This window comes from Pseudorca crassidens, chromosome 2, assembly GCF_039906515.1.
Source record: "Pseudorca crassidens isolate mPseCra1 chromosome 2, mPseCra1.hap1, whole genome shotgun sequence".
In the NCBI taxonomy this organism is placed as follows: Eukaryota; Metazoa; Chordata; class Mammalia; order Artiodactyla; family Delphinidae; genus Pseudorca; species Pseudorca crassidens.
Window position 1 is genome coordinate 88,437,676 of NC_090297.1, and position 21,654 is coordinate 88,459,329.

Genomic DNA, 21,654 nt, shown 5'->3' on the forward strand with positions numbered 1-21,654 from the left:
GGATTTTTGCATCTATTTTCATCAGTGATATTGGTCTGTAATTTTCTTTGTTTGTGACATCTTTGTCTGGTTTTGGTATCAGTGTGATGGTGGCCACATAGAATAAGTTTGGGAGTGTTCTTCCCTTTGCTATATTTGGGAAGAGTTTGAGATGGATCAGTGTTAGCTCTTCTCTAAATGTTTGATAGAATTCACCTGTGAAGCCATCTGGTCCTTGACTTTTGTTTGTTGGAAGATTTTTAATCACAGTTTCAATTTCAGTACTTGTGATTGGTCTGTTTATATTTTCTAGTTCTTCCTGGTTCTGTCTTGGAAGGTTGTGCTTTTCTAAGAAATTGTCCATTTCTTCCAGGTTGTCCATTTTATTGGCATAGAGTTGCTTGTAGTAATCTCTAATGATCTTTTGTATTTCTGCAGTGTCAGTTGTTACTTCTCCTTTTTCATTTCTAATTCTATTGATTTGAGTCTTCTTCCTTTTTTTCTTGATGAGTCTGGCTTGTGGTTTATCAATTTTGTTTATCTTCTCAAAGAACCAGCTTTTTGTTTTATTGATCTTTGTTATTGTTTCCTTCATATCTTTTTCATTTATTTCTGCTCATTTCTTTATGATTTCTTTCCTTCTGCTGACTTCAGGGTTTTTTTGTTCTTCTTTCTCTAATTGCTTTACGTGTAAGGTTGTGTTGTTTATTTGACATGTTTCTTGTTTCTTCAGGTAGGATTGTATTGCTATAAACTTCCCTCTTAGAACTGCTTTTGCTGCATCCCATAGGTTTTCGGTCGTTGTGTTTTCATTGTCATTTGTTTCTAGGTATTTTTTGATTTCCTCTTTGATTTCTTCAGTGAACTCTTGGTTATTTAATAGTGTATTGTTTAGCCTCCATATCTTTGTATTTTTCACAGATTTTTTTCTGTAATTGATATCTTGTCTCATAGCATTGTGGTCGGAAAAGATACTTGATATGATTTCAATTTTCTTATATTTACCAAGGCTTTATTTGTGACCCAAGATATGATCCATCCTGGAGAATGTTCCTTGAGCACTTGAGAAGTATGTTCTGTTATTTTTGGGTGGAATGTCAATTAAGTCCATCTTGTTTGATGTATCATTTAAAGCTTGCATTTCCTTATTTATTTTCTTTTTAGATGATCACTACAATGGTGAAACTGGGGTCTTAATGTCCCCTACTATGATTGTGTTACTGTCGATTTCCCCTTTTATGGCTGTTAGCATTTGCCTTATGTATTGAGGTGCTCCTATGTTGGGTGCATAAATATTTACAATTGTTATATCATCTTCTTGGATTGACCCCTTGATCATTATGTAGTGTCCTTCTTGTCTCTTGTAATAATCTTTATTTTAAAGTCTATTTTGTCTGACATGAGTATTGCTACTCCAGCTTTTTCTGATTTCCATTTGCATGGAATATCTTTTTCCACCCTCTCACTTTCAGTCTGTATGTGTCCTTAGGTCTGAAGTGGGTCTCTTGTAGACAGCATATATATGGGTCTTGTTTTTGTATCCATTCAGCCAGTCTATGTCTTTTGGTTGGAGGCTTTAATCCATTTAAATTTAAGGTAGTTATAAATATGTATGTACATATTACCATTTTCTTGTTTTGGGTTTTTTTATTGTGGGTCTTTTCATTGTCTTGTGTTTCCTGCCTAGAGAATTTCCTTTAGTATTTGTTGTAAAGCTGGTTTGGTGGTGCTGAATTCTCTTAGCTTTTGCTTGTCTGTAAAGGTTTTAATTTCTCTGTCAAAGCTGAATGAGATCCTTGCTGGTTAGACTAGTCTTGGTTGTAGGTTTTTCTACTTCATCACTTTAAATATGTCCTGCCACTCCCTTCTGGCTTGCAGAGTTTCTACTGAAAGGTCAGCTGTTAACCTTATGGGGACTCCCTTGTATGTTTTTTCTTGCTTTTCCCTTGCTGCTTTTAATATTTTTTCTTTTATTTAATTTTTTCTTTTTTCTTTTGCGGTACGTGGGCCTCTCACTGTTATGGCCTCTCCCATTGCGGAGCACAGGCTCTGGACACGCAGGCTCAGCGGCCATGGTTCATGGACCCAGCCGCTCCATGGCATGTGGGATCTTCCCTGACTGGGGCATGAACCCGTGTCCCCTGTATCGGCAGGCAGTCTCTCAACCACTGCGCTACCAGGGAAGCCCTCTTTTATTTAATTTTTGATAGTTTGATTAATATGTGTCTTGGCGTGTTTCTCCTTGGCTTTATCCTATATGGGACTCTCTGTGCTTCCCAGTCTTGATTGACTCTTTACTTTCCCATATTAGGGAAGTTTTCAACTATAATCTCTCCAAATAGTTTCTCAGTCTCTTTTTTTTTCTTTTCTTCTTTTGGGATTCCTATATTTCAAGTATTGGTGCATTGAATGTTGTCCCAGAGGTCTCTGAGACTGTCCTCAATGCTTTTCATTCTTTTTTCTTTATTCTGCTTTGTGGTAGTTATTTCAACTCTTTCATCTTCTAGGTCACTTATTCATTCTTCTCCCTCAGTTATTCTGCTATTGATTCCTTCTAGAGAATTTTTAATTTCATTTATTGTATTGTTCATCATTGTTTGTTTGCTCCTTAGTTCTTCTAGGTGCTTTTTTAAATGTTTCTTGCATTTTCTCCATTCTATTTCCAAGATATTGGATATCTTTACTATCATTACTCTGAATTCTTTTTCAGGTGACTGCTTATTTCCTCTTCATTTGTTTGGTCTGGTGGGTTTTTACATTGCTCCTTCATCTGCTGTGTATTTCTCTGTCTTCTCATTTTGCATAATCTATTGTGCTTGGGGTCTCGTTTTTGCAGGCTGCAGGTTCGTAGTTCTTGTTGTTTTTGGTGTCTGCCCCCAGTGGCTAAGGTTGGTTCAGTGGGTTGTGTTGGCTTCCTGGTGGAGGGGACTGGTGCCTGTGTTTTGTTGGAGGAGGCTATATCTTGTCTTTCTGGTGGGCAGGACCACATCCAGTGGTGTGTTTTGTGGTGTCTGTGAACTTAATATGATTTTAGGCAGCCTCTCTGCTAATGGGTGGGGTTGTGCTCCTGTCTTGCTAGTTGTTTGGCATAGGGTGTCCAGCACTGTAGCGTGCTGCTCATTGAGTTGAGCCAGTTTCACGTTGAGATGGAGATCTCTGAGAGAGCTTTCGTCGTTTGTTATTACGTGAGGCCGGGAGGTCTCTGGTGGTCCAATGTCCTGAACTCAGCCCTCCCACCTCACAGGCACAGGCTTGACCCCCAGTTGGAGCACCAAGACCCTGTCAGCCACACAGCTTTTGGGAAGTCTGAGGTCTTCTGCCAGCATTCAGTAGGTGTTCTGTAGGAGCTGTTCCTCATATCAATGTATTTTTGATGTGCTTGTGGGGAGGAAGGTGATCTCCACCTCTTACTCCTCTGCCATCTTGAAGCTAAATCGTGCCCCATTTTATTAATGAAGAAACTGAGTTTCAAAGAATTTAATATTGAGCCTAAGATTCCTCATTCTACCAAATTTGTGTTCAGATCCAGAACATCTGACCCCACAGTCTGTGCATATAACCGCTATGCTATACTGTTTCTCAAGAACTGGATATGTATGCTCTCAGAACTGGGAGACCGTTCTCAGCAGAACCACTGATATAAGGTTTTTAATGGATTCCAAAATGATAATAGAAGCTAATTATCAGTACATCTCCTGAGTTAGCCACAAGAAAAATCTTGGATATTACAGAAATAGAAGTCTTTATTAAATAAAGGATAAGTTTAAGAAACATCCACTGCGTATCCAGGATACAATTAATCCAAGATAAATTAATAAATTGAATTAATTAAGGTAAATGACTTCAGGTGTTATAACAACTGCTCCCACACATCAGTGGCTTAGCACAAGAAACATTTATTACTCCCAGTTCAATGTGGTTGGGAGGTGGGCTCTGGTCCACACAGTAATTCAGGGTAGGATCTGGACTAGGGTGAGGAAAGCAGGGTGCTCATCTCAGGTACCAAATTTAAGGGAGTAACTCAGTAATCAAGATAAATAATATTTTAATGCAATATTTTGGAAAAATAAAAACTAATGCAAAAAATATTCATGATGAGCAAAGTATTGAAAATTTAAATTAAGACAGGAGCCAACAGGGCTGGGATAAGTGTGAGGTGATTCAGACTGAGTAGTGCTGGCTAATTAAAGACAAATTTTAAATATTCAACTAAAAGTAGAATGACCTTTACTCAGAAAACGTAGTTTCATAGGTGTGAGCAAAACAAAAGCATGCATTATTGCTCCCTCCCACCATGCCTAGAACCATGGTAAAGGGAAAAAAATGTCTCCAGACGAGTGGGGAACAAACATCGCATTTTTCCATCATTCCAGGTAAGTGATGGAGCACAAGGATGCAGAGACTGGAGTGAGCTTCACTTTAGCAACCATAGGACCCCAAGGAACTGGGTTTGCTCATCCAGACTGGGAGGAACATCTCCTCCACTAACGGGCTTTAGTTGGTGGCTGCCCTGATAAACAGCTCCAAAGAGCCTTTGGTTAAGGGACTTACTGAGATAGTTATTATTGTCACGAGGAACAAGATACCCAGTAACCATCTTAAATTATACTGCTAAGAACCAACAATTACCTTACAGTTTGAATAATATTTATACCCAAATATAAACTCTTAAATGACAGACAAGTCATTATCCCCCTTTTAATGCAAGACAATCAGACTTCAATTAATTTGAAGCATAGTCTGCTGGTTCTAGAGAGGAAGCTAAAGTGGCAGCTGCAGGTGGGTCTGAGACTCAAGAAGATAGTCCTGGTCACCCTATGAGGACACCTTTCCTCAGACAGGTCTTCCCACCAGTCACGGCCACATGACTGTATTTCATTTTCTTCATGGCACTTCTCCCACTCTGACATTTTCTTCTTTAGTTGTTAACTTGTTTACTGTCTGTTCTTATGGCAAGCCTACCCCGTTGAGAATACCAGATCAGGGACCTTGTCTTTCTCGTTTGCCTCAGTACTCCCAGCACACAGAACAGTGCCTGGCATACAGGTGATTATTGGAATGAATAAGCAAGGAAGTTGGAGCCAATCTATTGGTTCTGCCTGGACTGCTCTTTCTTCACAAAATTCTTCCACAGTGATTAGCGCATGAGCAGACACTCAATACATGATAGCTATAATTACTGTTATTGGGTGTGTGGGGGTGTGTGTGGGTGGCTTACGTATGGACCACTGGCTTGTAAGGAAGTATACTCACAGTACCACATTTAAGCTTTTGATGCTGTAAGAGAAATTCGATTTACACTATGCCATTATAATAAGTTTTACATATATAACTCCACATCAACAAACACTCTTATTTCATTTTTAAAAATTTTATTGAAGTATAGTTGATTTAGAATATTGTGTTAATTTCCACTGTACAGCAAAGTGACTCAGTATACATATACATATATTCTTTTTCATATTCTTTTCCATTATGGTTTATCATAGGATATTGAATATATTTACCTGTGCTCTACAGTAGGACCTTGTTGTTTATCCATCCTATGCATACTAGAACAAACACTCATATTTTAAAACAACCACATTTTCTAGGAATTTCTATGATTCTTGATGGATAATGAACATGAAAAGAATTCTGGTAAAGTGGCCATATGATGGCAGCTTTCGTAAATGTTAAACACTCAATATTAATGGAACATTATATACACACACACACTCGTGCACACACACACACATACATACATACTCAGGATAGACAGACAGATAGGTAGATAGATATATTCATACATATATACATGACTATAGGTAGATGTGTATGTTTCCTGACACATAAAAGTCACATGATATTAACATTCACAGCAGAGTTCTTGTCTGTCAAGTTCTACATTATCAAGCAGCACTTATCAACTAAATGGCTTAGAATAATTTATGATCCAAGTTCAAGGAACTGCCACTGGTTCAACATATTAATGACCCATATTAAAATTCATGTATTTCATCAAACTGGGTACATTTTTAGATATTTGGTCATATGACTCTGTTCGGTATCAGATGATCTGATTAATTTATAAGAATTCACAGTAAATTCACACTGTATTGATTTGGAGCTAACTCCATATTTTAACATTCTCCACATTTTAACATTTTAAAACTACCTGTATTTTAACATCCCTGAAATCAAGACATTTTATAATTAACATCTTATAAATATAGTATTTCTTTTTTTTTCTAAAAGCTGTTATTAAAGTAATGGTGTGTCTTCCCATCAGTGGCAACTTAGAATCAAGAAAGTGGTATTTGTATGAAACATGATAGATAGGTTTATAATCTTAACATATTGAGAACTCATACAAAATGATAATTAATGCAGTAAGACCTTTAGAGATAATTGGGCAAAGGACATGAACCTCCCATTCACATAAGAAAATTGTAACTAACCGGAAAATGTAAACGTCCTTACTAGTACTCAAATAAATGCTAATTAAAACAAAAAGGAAACTACATTTCTGTCTTTTAGATTAGCAAAGAAAAATTTTTTAAAAATCCAGTGCTAATTAGAGTGAAATAGAATGGGCATCAAATTTTGGTGGTATATTGGTACAAAATTTCTGGAAAGCAATTTGGCTGTATATATTAAAATTCTTAGTGTTCACACCCTATTTGTTCTTCTGGAATGTATTACAAGAGAACAATCAGAAATAGGTCAAAAATTTATTTACAAATAAGTGAAAAAAAGTCAAGATTCTAAATTTACGTGCTATATTTCAGTTGTGTAAGGAATTCAGAAAAAAAATGATGATATTCTACTTGTGTGTACTTTACAAATAAATGCTTATTATTTTAATAACCAGAAAAAAATTTAAAAACTGAAAGGAAAGAAAATGACCATAGGATGTTTTGACAGAATTTCTATTTCTCCCCAAAGGAAAAGAAGGAAAATTTCTTACCACAAAGTTTATCCTTGTATAAGACTTATCATCAAAAATTACATGTCTTGGAATTTTACACTTTTGTGTGGCACGATATTTCAAGATTTCTTAGATTCAGATGACTCCAAAGTCTTAGCCCTTGAATTTAAAATTTTTAGGATAATTGTTTTGAAGCTTGTTATTGTAATTATTTGATTCTTTTTTCAAACGCTGGCAGCTCACTGGTTAAACTTACCCTGTTAAGTATCGTCTTCCTGGATGAGGAAGTTTTCAATGTCCTCACTAAAGATGGTATTAGTCAGCTGTTCATTATCTCTTGCAAATAATAGTCAGATATGGTTTCCATAATGTAAATATTTATTTACCCAGAAATACAACAGAGACTATATGCGGCTAATTAACAGTTGTGTAAGAAGAACATTGCAAAATTTCCTTTTAATAGGACTCCTATGTCCATCCAATTCAATTCTACCTCAGCACGGAAGAGTCTCCCAGAGGTCTTTGGCTGTCTCCTCTTCTCCCTACTTCTCAGCCTCATCTGCAATCTTGAAATTTTAGTTTTGCTTCCATATTCTTTAAAAAAACAGCAACAAAATGCCTTGACTTGAGCCTTTGATATCAGAAAGAAAATAACCAGCTAAAACAGATACTAAATTTACATACAATGTATCTTCTGTATTTCAATAACTTCCTTCTTATTTTATTTACAGTTTCCTGTATTTATACTTTGGGTATTTTATTTAGGTATGCTGATGTAATGCATATCATTCAGGCCCTCAAGTATCTTGCAGGGTAGTTAAGGGTGGTAGGGTTGTGGGGCAGGTATATTATCAGCAATTATAGTTTAAGGTGAAGAGTATCATCCATTCTTTTATCCAACATAAGTTTACTGAGTGTGTGCCATTAGCCAGAGAGAGTTCTGGGCATTGGAATATAGTGAGGTATAAGGCATAGGCTTTGCTCCCTGAGTAGGAGGGTAACTGGACATTCTAAAAGCATGGAAGAGAGGTGGGCTTCCATTAATTGCTGATCCACAATAATCTCAGTTTCTTTTCCCCTCATCCCATATTCTCATTCCTAAACTCTGGCCAAGTGAATTTCTCATTCAGTAGGTCAGTGGTGAAAACTGGAACTTGATTTGTTTTGAAGCTTTCCTTGTAATTCTGATACACAGTCAAGTTTTAGAACCACTACAATGAATAAACAGCCATAACCGTCTCACTCGGAAGCAGGAGAAATTATTGAAAGCAGCAGAAAAACATTTCCTTGACTCATCTTTTTCCACAACATCTTGCTGCTGTTAGAATTTTGGTTTAGAATGTAAAATCATTAATGGTATTTTCTCTAACTCTGTTTGACTCTATAGATAAGACTGTCTTGTGCTCTTCCAGATGATTCTTGGCTTTGATAAGTTATTGAATTAATAGTCAGCTGAAGTTGTTTCTTTTGTTCTCATTTGAACTTTTCTTCTTATAAAAATGATGCTACAATCTAGTGTCTTATTGTTCGTCTGCTTGGGGCAAGCCAGTGACTCTTTTATAGTTTCACAGATGTGCCATGCTTTCTTGCCTCTGGGTCTTTGAACATGCTATTTCCTGTCGCATTCATTGGCTCATTTGTATTCAGATATCAGGTGTGAAAACATAATTAACTTTTACACATATGAGATCTCAAAAGATGTAATTTCCATGCATCCTGTCATAGAAAGCTATTGATGATGGGTAAATCTAGATAGAGGAAGACAAGACTTGGGAAACAGCTAGCTAAGGAATAGCAGCCAAGAGAAGGAAGTCCCAGGATGACATTGGGCAGAAGGATGCAAAAATCCAGAGAGGAGAACCCTAGGGGAAAGAAAAGAGCTCTTGAAAAATAACACAGACAAATATTTAACAAATATGATGGAGTAATTAGTCATATAGAAACCTTTGCAAATGATAAAAGAAAGCAAAACAGAAGGTTGTTAACAAAGGAAAATGTAATTATTGCATACAGTGGCTGAGCAGTGAATAATATTTACATTATCTTTGTAATATGTCCATTGATTATTTCTCCTACCATTGTGATATACCTTTAGTGGGACAAGGGGAGAGGAGAACTGAGTGTGTGAGCAGTGGTGGTGTAAGGGCATTAAATCCTCTACGGATGCAAAAAGTCAACAGGGAAGATGTAAATTTGATAAATCAAAAAATAATAGGCACATGAGAAAGTAATATGGAAAAATTGCCAGCAGAAATGACTATGAGAATTCAAAGTAGTTGCCTAAGTCAAGGATGGGTGGGGAATGGGGGATGTGTACAGGAGACTGTGCTGTTGTTTTTTCTATGAAAGTCTTTCAAATATTGATATTTAGAATATTTTTGTTATCATTGTGTTCAAAAAGTACATATATTCCTTGATTAAAAATATGAATCAACATGTATATATTAAGCAACCGCCGCATGTCTGGCAAAGTGCTGAACTCTGCCCCTTATATAAGAGAAGCTAGAAAACATAGTTCTGACCCTCCAGGACCCTAAGTCACCTTGGAGGAGATATCAACCCATATCTAAAAAAGAGTACAAATGAATTTATCTTCAAAACAAAAATAGAGTTACAGATGTGGAAAATAAACTTATGGTTACCAGGGGTAAGGGGGTGGGGAGTGTAAATTGGGAAATTGGGATTGACATGTACAAACTACTATATATAAAATAGATAACTAATAAGGACCTACTGTATAGCACAAGGAACTCTACTCAATACTCTGTAATGGCCTATGTGGGAAAAGAATCTAAAAAAGAGTGCATATATGTATAACTGATTCACTTTGCTGTACATCTCAAACTAACACAGCATTATAAATCAACTATACTCCAATAAAATTAAAAAAAAAAAAACAATGAAAGAAAAAGGTGTGACCAAATCTGAGAAGAAATGCAAGAACTTTTGTATTTAAATTATGCGCACCTTAATCTTTATAAAAGTGTATAAAACAAAAAGTATTGTCAAATTTATAATTCCTTCCCTTACTCCAAAGGCAATGAAAATGAATCGCTCTACTTTGGCTCCTCCTTAGGGATTTACAAATTTGGCCCCATTGAAGCCTCCCTAGTAGCAGAACTAAAGTGAAGTACTAGCCAAACACTGCATTTGTAATGCAATGGCGGCTTTGCAGTCTTCAGTCTTGGCTCCTTAAAAAAAAAAGTTCTTAAGTGCTTCCTTTGCACCAGACACTTATAACGTGAGCAATGAATTCCTGTTCCCTTTGGCCCAATAACTGTCTTAAAGGATGCTGCAGAGATGACTGAAGAAGGACAAGCAAATAAGAAATTCAAAACAAGAGGGTCAGAATAATGGTAGGCAAAAAAGGAAAAAGGAGAGTACAAATGGAGTTTGTCAGGACTTTGGGGGACAGTTTCACAAATGCATTTCTTGCCACTGTTGCATATTTTACTTAGATGTCCTGTCACTTCCTCTGTGCCCTTTGTGACAGAACTATTTGTTAGGAAGGTTAAAATCACTGTGGAAGTTGTTTATGTGGCACGTTCCTTGACAAGAGATTTATCTTCTGGTCCTCTGAGAAGTATTAAGTTACAGCAGACACTTAAGCCTACTCAAGTTAGAAGGTGTTAAATGTTCTTGAGTAAAGAAAAAAAAGAAATCTCTGGAGGGAAGGTGTATCTCAGAGATCCACTATTGCGTCTACTCGGAAGTTTTTTCCCAAAGTTTACAAGATCAACCATCTCAGAGCCTGAGAAACTATCTGCCTCTTAGACTAGTAGATTATAAAGGTAATACACATTTACTACATTTTGGAAAAAGAAGACAAGTATACAGAAGAAATCAACCATTTCTTGTGATAACACTGCTTACAGTAGATTACTGTTAATTTTTAAGTGATACATGCATATATATAATATTATATATATTATATATACTATGTAATAATATCATATTAATTTGAAAAAGAAGTGCCATATTGTATATATATGTTTTGCTCTCATGCTTTTCTTCCACTGATATTCTGGTCCTTATTCGTGTGATAGATCAAGTTGCCACAAATTTGGGGTACATATCCAGGTCTGAAGGGAACTAGGCAAAGCCTTAAAGAAACCCAGTTGCTTTTTGCCTAGACCTGAAAACCTGTGGGATTCAGTTTCTACTAGAGTTGAAGGTTGCCTTGGAGACAAATTATTCTGTGGCTTTTAATTCAATTAAAGTAGATAATACATACATATATATATATATATATTATTAAAAGTTATGTCTTTTCTGTTTATAGGTAACCTTTTCTTGGAAGGGTTTATGCCTGGTAAGTATTCATTGTTACATATTTTTACAGGGCTAAGCAGGACTAGAGAACTTCATGAAAAATTTTAAACAATTTTATTGTGGAAAAGTATACATAACATAAAATTTGCCATTTTAACCATTTTAACTGTCCATCTCTGTGGCATTAAGTACCTTCACAGTATTGTGCAAACATCACCACCATCCACCTCCAGAACATTTTTGTCTTCCCCAAAACTCTATATCCATTAAAAACAACTCTTCATTCACCCTCCCCACAAGCTTTGACAACCACCAGTCTGCTTTTCGTCTCTATGCTTTGGCTACTCTAGGTACCTCATAGAAGAGGAATCATACAATATTTGTCCTTTTGTGACTGCCTATTTTATTTTATTTTATTTTATTTTGCGCTACGCGGGCCTCTCACTGCTGTGGCCTCTCCCGTTGCGGAGCACAGGCTCCAGACGCGCAGGCTCAGCGGCCATGGCTCACGGGCCCAGCCGCTCCGCTGCATGCGGGATCCTCCCGGACCGGGGCACGAACCCGTGTCCCCTGCATCGGCAGGTGGACTCTCAACCACTGAGCCACCAGGGAAGCCCGTGACTGGCTATTTTATTTAGCATAATATTTTGAAGGTTCATTCATGTTTTGGTATGTGTCAGAATTTCCTTCCTTTTTAAGGCTGGATAATATTACATATTATGTATATACCACATTTTGTTTACCCATTCATTTGATGAATGAAAAACGAATTTTTTTTAAACATCTTTATTGGAGTATAATTGTTTTACAATGGTGTTAGTTTCTGCTTTATAACAAAGTGAATCAGCTACACATATACATATATCCCCATATCCACTCCCTCTCGCATCTCCCTCCTACCCTCCCTATCCCACCCCTCTAGGTGGTTACAAAGCACCGAGCTGATCTCCCTGTGCTATGCCGCTGCTTCCCACTAGCTATCTATTTTACATTTGGTAGTGTATATATGTCCATGCCACTCTCTCACTTTGTCACAGCTTACCCTTCCCCCTCCCTGTGTCCTCAAGTCCATTCTCTACATCTGCATCTTTATTCCTGTCCTGTCCCTAGGTTCTTCATGGAATCTAAAAAAAAAAAATCTTTATCAATTACTCATGTTTGAATTTTGTCTCCCCTTGTTGTCTGTGGCAGAGTTGGCTGGGAGATGACCGTTTTGGGGTCCCTTTCCGTGGTGCAGAGTTGTTGGACAGTAGCACCCAGATGGATATTATATTTCCTAGTCCCTTTTATGTCCAGGTGGGCCCCATGACTAGTTTTTGCCACCAATGTGAGAGGAAGTGATACATCACTTCTGAACTGAGGTTCATGATCCTCTAAACACCTGCTGGCAGACTGACACCAGTGCAATATTAAAACCATGAGAAGGCAGAGCCACAGGTGGAAATAGCCTGAGTCACCACTTTGAGAAGAGCCTCCCAGGAGGGCCTCCCTGTTGGGAATTACATTGGATTTTGCATGATTGAGATTTTCCTATGTTAAGCCTCTGTGATTTGAGGGGTGTTATTCAGCCCTAATACAGCTTCTAAGACCCATCTATTTCAAGTTTCTTTTCCTGCCTTTCCAGTTCTTCTTTCTCATTGTCCATTACTGACTTTTTCCCTCTGCCTTATCTCCTGCTTTTCAGTCACCACGTCACATTCTCCTTTTTAATAGTGCCTGTGTCTATCTTTTCCTACCTAAATACTCTGCTATGATTTAGTTTAAGCAGAGACAGACCAAGAGGTATGTCAAGCCAGCTTAAAGCCTAGAATGCTAATCTATAAGGGGTGCTTAAAGACCATTAGAAATTTTGTTTACACCATAATCCTTTAAGGAGGAAATGGCAGCTGTTGGAGTGAGAGTTGAGGCCTTCATGGAATCTGCTTTAGTAACAGCAGGTGGTCTCTAAGCTGCCTTGGCAAGCAGGTGGGTTGCGGGCAATACAGGGCTGGGTGTTGATTAGCACCCAGTCCCTTCTCTAAACACATGTAGAGCAAATACGAGAAAATACCAGTTTGTAGGGGCAAATAATTAGCCAACTCAGGTTCTCCACATATTTTAGTCTGGCCCTGAGTTCAGGCCAGCAACTTTTCTTACTCTTTCTGGGCTGTTACATTTAATTCCGAATGGTTCTGCCATTCATCCTTCTTCCTGCTACCTGAGTGATCTTTCTGAGGCACAGCTCTGATCATGCTATCTTTGCCTTGAGGTTGCTCATTGCCTAGGGTAGAACTCCTTAGAATGGATCTGGCACCCCAGGCACTGGGAAGAGAGTAAGAGAGAACCACTTAAACCGTGCAGGCTTTGATGCTACCGTCCCAAATCATGAGCACACACCAGGCAATGAGGATGAGGTGGAAGTCATGGATGTGATATGCCAGGCTGTTTCTCACCTCTGAATCTTGACTCAGACTGCCCCTTCTTCGAGAATTCCAGAAGAGTATCCACTCATATTGCAAGTCTCAGCCCAAGGGATATCCTTCCTGTGAAATCTTTTCTGACAAGCTCTTCACCCTCCATTATGGGTTCCTTTCTGTCTTTTCTTCCTCTCCAAATCCAGGCAGTGGTTGAGGCAGAAAAGCTTAGATTTTTTCCAGCATTTAATCAGGTTCCATGGCAGTGTGAGAATAGTTACTGTAATATTGTTGTTTTAAAGGAAACTATATACTCTGGTTACACTGAGAGTCTTTGGAGGCTGCACGGTGCTCCATGCTTTATGCTATGTGCACACATGGTTGGTAATTGCTCCCTACTGGATCCCCAGACTACAGCATATGGACGATGGAGAGCAGAACCGTCCTATGGGCTAAGCATAAGAGTTTGAATGTGTCCTTTGGGCAGAGGAATGCTCATTTATCTTTTCCTCTTCCTGAACCCCCTTCTTCATTTGGGTGCAATCAATCATCCTTTTGCTGGGAAAAATAAATGTCTTACAGTGAGTTTACCTTGCAATTGAAGTAAAGATAGAGGAAGATTATTGTACAGGAAATCTCTTTGCCTTTCAAAATGTGACCTAAAGGCCTACTAACCTGAAAGGGGTTGGTCTGAACTTTGTTGCCAAAATAGTTGTTTAAAAAATATTTTTCGCAAGCACACTTGAAATACATCACCACCTGCTGCCATTGCTATCGATTAATTAATGGTCTCCAGGTGTCAGGCCAGCAACACTGGACCAATTGAATGTGAATGAAATTAATAACAATCTTGAGATGCCTGAGTTTGATTCCACTAAATGTTTGTTATAAAACTATGGTTTTATTGAGGATTTATAACCAAAGAAGATAGCTTATGAATAACGCCTCTGGGTGGTCTTTACTCACTTTGGGTTCCACCACTAGTTCTGACTTTCCAGCCACACTCCCTTGTTATTAAACAAACAGCCATGCAACTTACACATAGATTTGGTACTGAAAAGTGACATTTACTTGGGTTTTTTTTCTTTTTGGTGGAAGTGGTCAGACACTGAGATAGCATGGCCAAATGGTTCTTTCTTTTTTTAAAGTCTTTATATTTTTTAATATATTTTTTTATAAAATTGAGAGGAATGTACAGCTATTTCCCATATACCCCTTAGGCACATGCATAGCCTACCCCACTATCAACATCACCCATCAGAATGGTACATTTTTAACTTCAGATGAATCTACATTGACACATCATAATTACCCAAAGTTCTAAGGGCTCACCCTTGGTGTTGGACATTCAATGGATTTGGACAAATGTATGATAACATTTATACATCTTTTTAAAATCATATTTTTAGCTCCCTAAAATTCATCTGTGCTCGGCCTTTTCATCCTTCCCTGTGCCTACTCTTTGCAGCTACTGATCTTGTTATCGTCTCCATAGTTGTGCCTTTTCCAGAATGTCATAGAGTTGGAATCATACAGTATGCAGCCTATTCAGATTAGCTTCTTTCACTTAGTAATACACATTTAAGTTTCTTTCATGTCTTTTCATAGCCTGATACCTCACTTCCTTTTAGTGCTGAATAATATTCATTGTCTGGGTGTACCCCAGTTTATTTATCCAGTCATCTACTAAAGGACATCTTGGTTGCTTCCAAGTTTTGGCAATTATAAATAAAGCTGCTATTGTAACTGAAAGTGTGTGTGGGGAGGGGGTCCAGCTGCTCACTGCTCAAAAGCCAATAAAGAGCCAAGATTTGTGGAAAGGAAAGTTTGCTTTATTTTGGATGCCGGCAAATGTGAGGGAAGGCGGACTCCTGTCCAGAGGCCAACTCCCTCCCAACTGACAATCGGGGGCAAGAGCTTTTATAGGCGGAGGGAGGGGGCTACATGTAGCAACAGCACAGTCAGCTCTGACAGTCATCTTGAAATTGGTCATGGGGTGGTCTGATCAGTGTCATCTTGATTGTTTTAAGTACAGTAAATCTTCAGTTCCAGGGTCAGTTTTTTCCTATTTCTTTGAGGCCAGTTCTTAGAATTGTGGCAGTTCATGTCATGGTTACAGTCTGGTCATCATGTAGTTAATTTTTCTACGTGGTAGGGGTTTCAGTACCTATGTGACAGCTCACAGGATATGGCTCAGAATATTATCTATAGCCCTTGAGAAGGAACTAAAAGTCCTTGACTATGCTTAACGACTAAACTATTATTATTTAGTCTTGTTGGACTGTTTTCCTTTGTTTCTGCATTTTCTGACTTCTTTGATTAAACTTATTCTTTAGCTAAAGTTTTTCCATAGAAGAAAGGCAGGCAGAGGACATGGGGGTCAAGGACCATAGGGTCCTGTTCCGTTTCACTGTGACTATCCTTTGGCAGGCTTGTGTGTGGACCTAAGTTTTCAACTCATTTAGGTAAATACCAAGGAGTATGATTGCTGCATCATATGGTAAGAGTGTATTTAGTTTTGTAAGAAACTACCAAACTGTCTTCCAAAGTGGCTGTACCATTTTGCATTCCCATCAGCAATGTATGAGAGTTCCTGTTGCTCCATGTCCTTGCTGGATCTTGATAGCTAGACATGATGCAGGTGAAAGGAACTGCTGTCAAGAGGCCTTTAGTAATGTGGTGGTGAGGTGTGGGAGAGGGGAAAGTGTTCTATAGTCCTATGATTAGGTCTCAGTCTTTTAGTGAGCCTGTGCCTCTGGACTGGGAACTTCAGAAGTGTTTCTCACTTCCTGCCCCCTCTCCCCTTAGGTGGGACAGAATGGCTAGAACAGGCTGGAGGTGAGTATTTTCCTACATCCACACAGAGCTGACTGGAGTTAGATATTTGCTTTCCTCAATCAGTTCAGCTCTGATAATACCCCAGCAGGTTAGGCTCTGGTTAACTAGTTTCCCTTGAGAAGTTCATAATGTGGATAACTTTTATGGTTAAAAGTAAAAAAGATGGGACCACGTTTATTCTCAAGTCTTACCTTCTGCTGGAAAGTCTAAGGTTGAAGTGTGTTATTTAATTAGAAACTCTCATAATTTGTGTTTGCTTTTCTCCTAATACTGGCTTAATCACTCCTGGTCCCAAAATAGCAGAGCTACATGCTTCAGTGGGTAAAGATTTTAATTTCCTCTTTGTGGTTGGTAAAACACCCCACTTACCCCTAATGGGATTTTTTCCACCTCACTGACATGGTAGCCACAAAATTTCCTTCCTCAAAATTCTCAGTTAGTAAATGGTGCGATTTGGATCTCACAGCTGGCAAGTGAAAAGGGAATTGCCCACTCCTTTGCCCTGCAGTCCTGGGAGGAAGTCTACACCTCAGCTCTGAGATTTCACAGGCCTGGAAGGACCCTCAGCTTCTTTCACCCAAAGCTCCTCCTCTTTCTCCTCAAAATTGCCTCAATAAGGTGACTGAGATTCTCAGTCAACAACTGGAGATGGAGCTTGAAGAGCTAAGGTCCCCAGAACAAAAGCTTTTGTTCTCACCCCAGGTGTAAATGATTAAAATGAGATTTGTAGCCAGAGCAATGAGGAAGCAGGAGAAAGCTGGCCAGTAAGTGGAAAGGGAAATGGGACTTTCCCAGCAAGAAGATTCTGAAACATGGGATGGGGGAGGGGAGAGGACTTACAGTGGCTTCCTCACAATTTTAACCCAGTCTTGCCTTTCACTAACACTGAGAGAAGGTGCTTGACAGATGCCTTGGGTGTCTTCCAAACAACCGCACCACTGAGACCCTTCTTATCCTCTTGGCTCCATTGCACGTGGAGTGCCTTTCCTGCTTAGAAAGGCAGTGGGTTCCTGGATGCTGTTGATAAATGAGAGAACAGAGACCAGGGCATTCAACTGGTTCCACCCCTGCTAAGAAAGACCATTCCTTTGTTTCAGCATCTGGTTTCATTTTGTGATTTCTGAGGAAACGCCATGTGTAGGAGAGGAAACTATCCCCATACATTTCCTCTGAAATAGAGCATTGTGTGGAATAGTTGACAGTATCAAGCTGTCCGTGCCATTCTTGGCTACCATTGGCTGAGGACTCAGGGAAGTAGACGTCTCACTGCATTTATGACATTGCAGTTTCTCTCATGCTCTGAGGTGCAATGAAACCTGACTGCTTCTCTAATGACTTCCTTATGCCCTCCACAGCTCATTAAGGGCTAAGGGGCCATCTCCTTTTCTAGTCTGTACTCATTCTAGAGTGTCACTTCACTGTTTGATTGGAATATTTGTTACATGTATTTTACTTGGTGAATATAATGTATTTTAACAGTGGTGTCGAGATGATATGAGTTCAACACAGGCTGTAGTTTTCTAGCTAGATGGTCCTTGTCAAGTTCCATGAACTCTCTGAATTAGTGTCATTGTCTTTACAGTGGAGATATCAACACCTAACTCTTCGGGTGGTGAAAAATAGTGTGAAAATATATGTATTCTGTGGACTTACATGATAATATTATTACATTGACATGTTCTAACTTTTAAATCAGTACAGCTAAACAGTGAGCAAATTGCTGTTATAATGATAAGAACAACAATAATAAAATATAGGACATCACATTTCACCAAACAGTTTACATACATTTTCTTATTTAAGGCTGACCAACCTGGTGAGTTTTGCGTAGCAGGTACTTTTAAATAGCTACCATAGAAATTGGAGATTGACACTCAGAGAGGCAAACAAGTCACACAGTTGGTCAGCTAGGTATTGTGTATCCTATCGTTGAGGAGGATACTGACATTCAAAGATAAGTGACTTGTTGAAAGGAGCAAAGCTAGGACATAGAGATGAAAACTGGAACCCAATAGAGATGAGATCAATTTGAATTGATATCAAGTCCCATGCTCTTTTCATTATAGCTAATTAATTTTAATTCTCAAGAAATTTTCTGCTTCACATATCACTTTCTGAGAGAGGTGAGTTAGTATTTCCAGTTACCAGTTGTGACTTCTTGATGATTATGCATTTTTTTTTAGCATTAGAGAACATCCCTCTTCAACTCTTATGATGTTTTTATTTTCAAGTGTATTTTGATATTAAAATTTTTATCCTGGCTTTCTTTTGGTGCATATTTGTCTTTTCTCCTTTTAGTTTCAACTCTCTTTATCCTTTTCTTATAATTGGGTGATTCTTGTAAACTACTTACTCCTGGTCTTGGTTTTGCAAACATAAACTAAGACTCTCCTCTTTTTTTTTTTTTTTTGCGGTACACGGACCTCCACGGTTGTGGCCTCTCCTGTTGTGGAGCACAGGCTCCGGAAGCGCAGGCTCAGCGGCCATGGCTCACGGGCCCAGCCGCTCCGCGGCATGTGGGATCTTCCCAGACCGGGGCACGAGCCCGTGTCCCGTGCATTGGCAGGCGGACTCTCAACCACTGTGCCACCAGGGAAGCCCAAAACTCTCCTCTTTTGATCACTAAATTTATCCATATATTCTTATTTTAATTACTCTTATATTAAAACATTTCTGCTAGCTCATTTTATATATTCTAATTACCTTGTTTTCCTTAAAAACTATTTTCTCCTGCCTCTGGGTAGATTAAATTATAATCTAGCCAATTAAAAATAATACTCTATTTTTCTTTTTGTATGGCTTACTTACACATACTTTTTTCTGTCAATTTATTACCCTTCATATTTCCCTTCTATACAAGCAGACAATCATCTTAACACATTTTAATTTCCATTTTTTGAAAAAAAATTCTCTTTTGTCCTCTAGCTCTTGCCTATTGTTATTTTCTGCAGTTTTAGTTCTGGGTTGATATAAATGAGCTTGAGACTTGGAGTTCTTTTGGTTTTTTAGTTCTTTTTTTTTTTTTTTTAAGATAGCAGTAACTTTTAGTAAGTTTATTAGTCCAATGGTTCCATCTCTGGATACAGCTCTCTCCTCGCCTGTACTCTGCCCTGGGAACTCTAACCACCTTGATCTCCCTGGACACTCAGCTCTGTCTCAGGGAATTTTCTGAGCTCTGCTTGTGATCCCTATCCCTATGTCAAGGCCTGAAAACTCTCTCAAGTCAGTAGCTGGAGCAATCATAGGGTTTATGTTGTTTGTTTTCTCAGGGATTACCATCACTCATTGTCTAATTCCAATGTTTTGAAAAACATTGTTTCATATATTTTGTCCAGTTTTTGGTTTCAGACTAGAGAGTGAATCTGGTCCTTGTTACTCCATCTTTGTTGGAAGCAGAAGTCCTTGTGCCTCAATCTCCCTTAGTAAATATTTATCCTTCTAACAAATAAAATGCAGTAGAAATGAGACTCCTGAGAGACAATTCTCTGTCAGTTTCTTGCATTTCATCATGTCTTCCAAGCAGAGATATTGACCACATTTGTTCTAGACTAACTTTGGAAGGATATTTCTGTAATAAACTGACTTAGAAGATAAAATAGTTATCTCCCTCCAGAGCAAAGGACAGATTTGCTTAAAGTCTTGGAATAGAGATAGTGTCACTCTCCAGAGCAAAGGATGAGCATGTTTACTGTCCAGTAAAATATATTTGTATTTCCTAAGCTCAATGCTCCTCTTCTGTAATGCAACCCAGTGTATGAGGAGTTGTCACTTGACCCTCTGTTCATCACCCTGTGGAACTGGGGCTCCAGGCATTAGCGGAAGAAAATGCTTATTCTCCATCTACTGCTATTACTGCAAGTAATGATCTATCCTTTGTCTTTGACCCAAGAGTCTTGTGCCTTCTGCCAGCATTCATAAAAATGTGGCAGGCTAACTTGTTAGCTTGTAAACAATGTAAAATATCATACTCGTACTTGACAGACAAGATGGAATAGGCTATGTCAAAAAGCAATATGACTTCCACTTGGCTTTTTCTCTTGAGGCACATGCCTTGGGAGTCCTGAGTCAATATGTTATACATTTGGCTACCTTGAAGTCCCTGTGCTGGAAAGATCACGTGGAGAGTCAGTGCTACATTTGAGATACTGATAGCAGTTCCAGCTATTCCACTCTTCAAGTGATTGAGTCTTCTTCAGCCCAGGAGCCCGTCACATGAGTGAGTGAACCTTCAGATAATTCTCCACACCAACCTTTGAGCCACTGCTAAAGTGGGTAGAGAGAGCTGTGCCCAGAGACCTGCCTAGTTTGCAGACTAGTGAGCAAAAGAAATGCTATTGTTTTCAACCACTAAGCTTTGGGGTGATTTGTTATGCAGTACTGGTTAACTGAAAACACTACGTATTTTATAGCTTCCTTCTGAGTTTCTTGCTCGTTTTGCTAAAGCACTTTCTCCAAAAGGTTTTTTTTTTTTAAAGTTCTTGTGCAGTAAACTTCTGAGACCTTATATGCCCCCAAAGAAATTTTTCTGTCACATTTCAGTAATAGCTTAGTTGGCTGTGAAAGTAAAAAAAGGAAGTTCTTTTCTTTCAAAACAATATCTATTGTTTTCTTGCATTTAGGTTACTGTTGCAAAATCTGATATTACTTTTATACTTACTTCTTTATAGGTGATCTGCAGTTTGTTCCAGCAGCATTTTAGAATTTTTTTCTGTCTTTTAATTTTTAACATTTTATTATAAGATGTATAAGTACAGTTCTTTTCTTCGTTATGCCATTTTATAATTTATGAGCCCTTTCATTCCAAGGTCTTACATCTTTCTCTAACTCTGGGAAATAATTGGTCTTCATTCTTTCAAGTAGACCTTGACTTTTTATTGTTTTTCTCCCTTTTTCTGTGACTCTCATATAAATGTTGACTCTCCTAATTCTGTTCTTCACATCTCTTATTAAATCTTCCTTTATATTTTCCACAACTTTCTTCCTAGTGCTTTCATAGATTTCTTCATTCTCACCTTTCAGCTCACTAACTTGTTCTTCAACTATATTTATTCTTCTATTATACCATATATTGAGTTCTTTATTTCAAATTTTATATTTCTGCTACAGTATTTCCACTTGGTTATACTCTATAACTGCTAGTTCTTTCTTTATGTTAATAATATCTTCCTCATCTTTTTGAAGACAATTATAATGTTTAATTTAAATAATTTATCTCTCTGGTTAATTAAGCCTTATTTTTCAGGTATAAGTTTTTCCGTTTGT

At 38.2% G+C, this 21,654-nt stretch overlaps 1 long non-coding RNA gene across 1 annotated transcript in view; it reads left to right on the plus strand.

Moving 5' to 3' along the window:
* Window positions 1-21,654, plus strand: part of LOC137211016 (uncharacterized) — a 99,946-nt gene that overhangs the window by 71,434 nt on the left and 6,858 nt on the right. Inside the window, exon 2 of the long non-coding RNA XR_010936857.1 lies at window positions 11,172-11,201. This is a non-coding gene — a long non-coding RNA (uncharacterized lncRNA). The remainder of the gene's footprint in view (window positions 1-11,171; window positions 11,202-21,654) is intronic.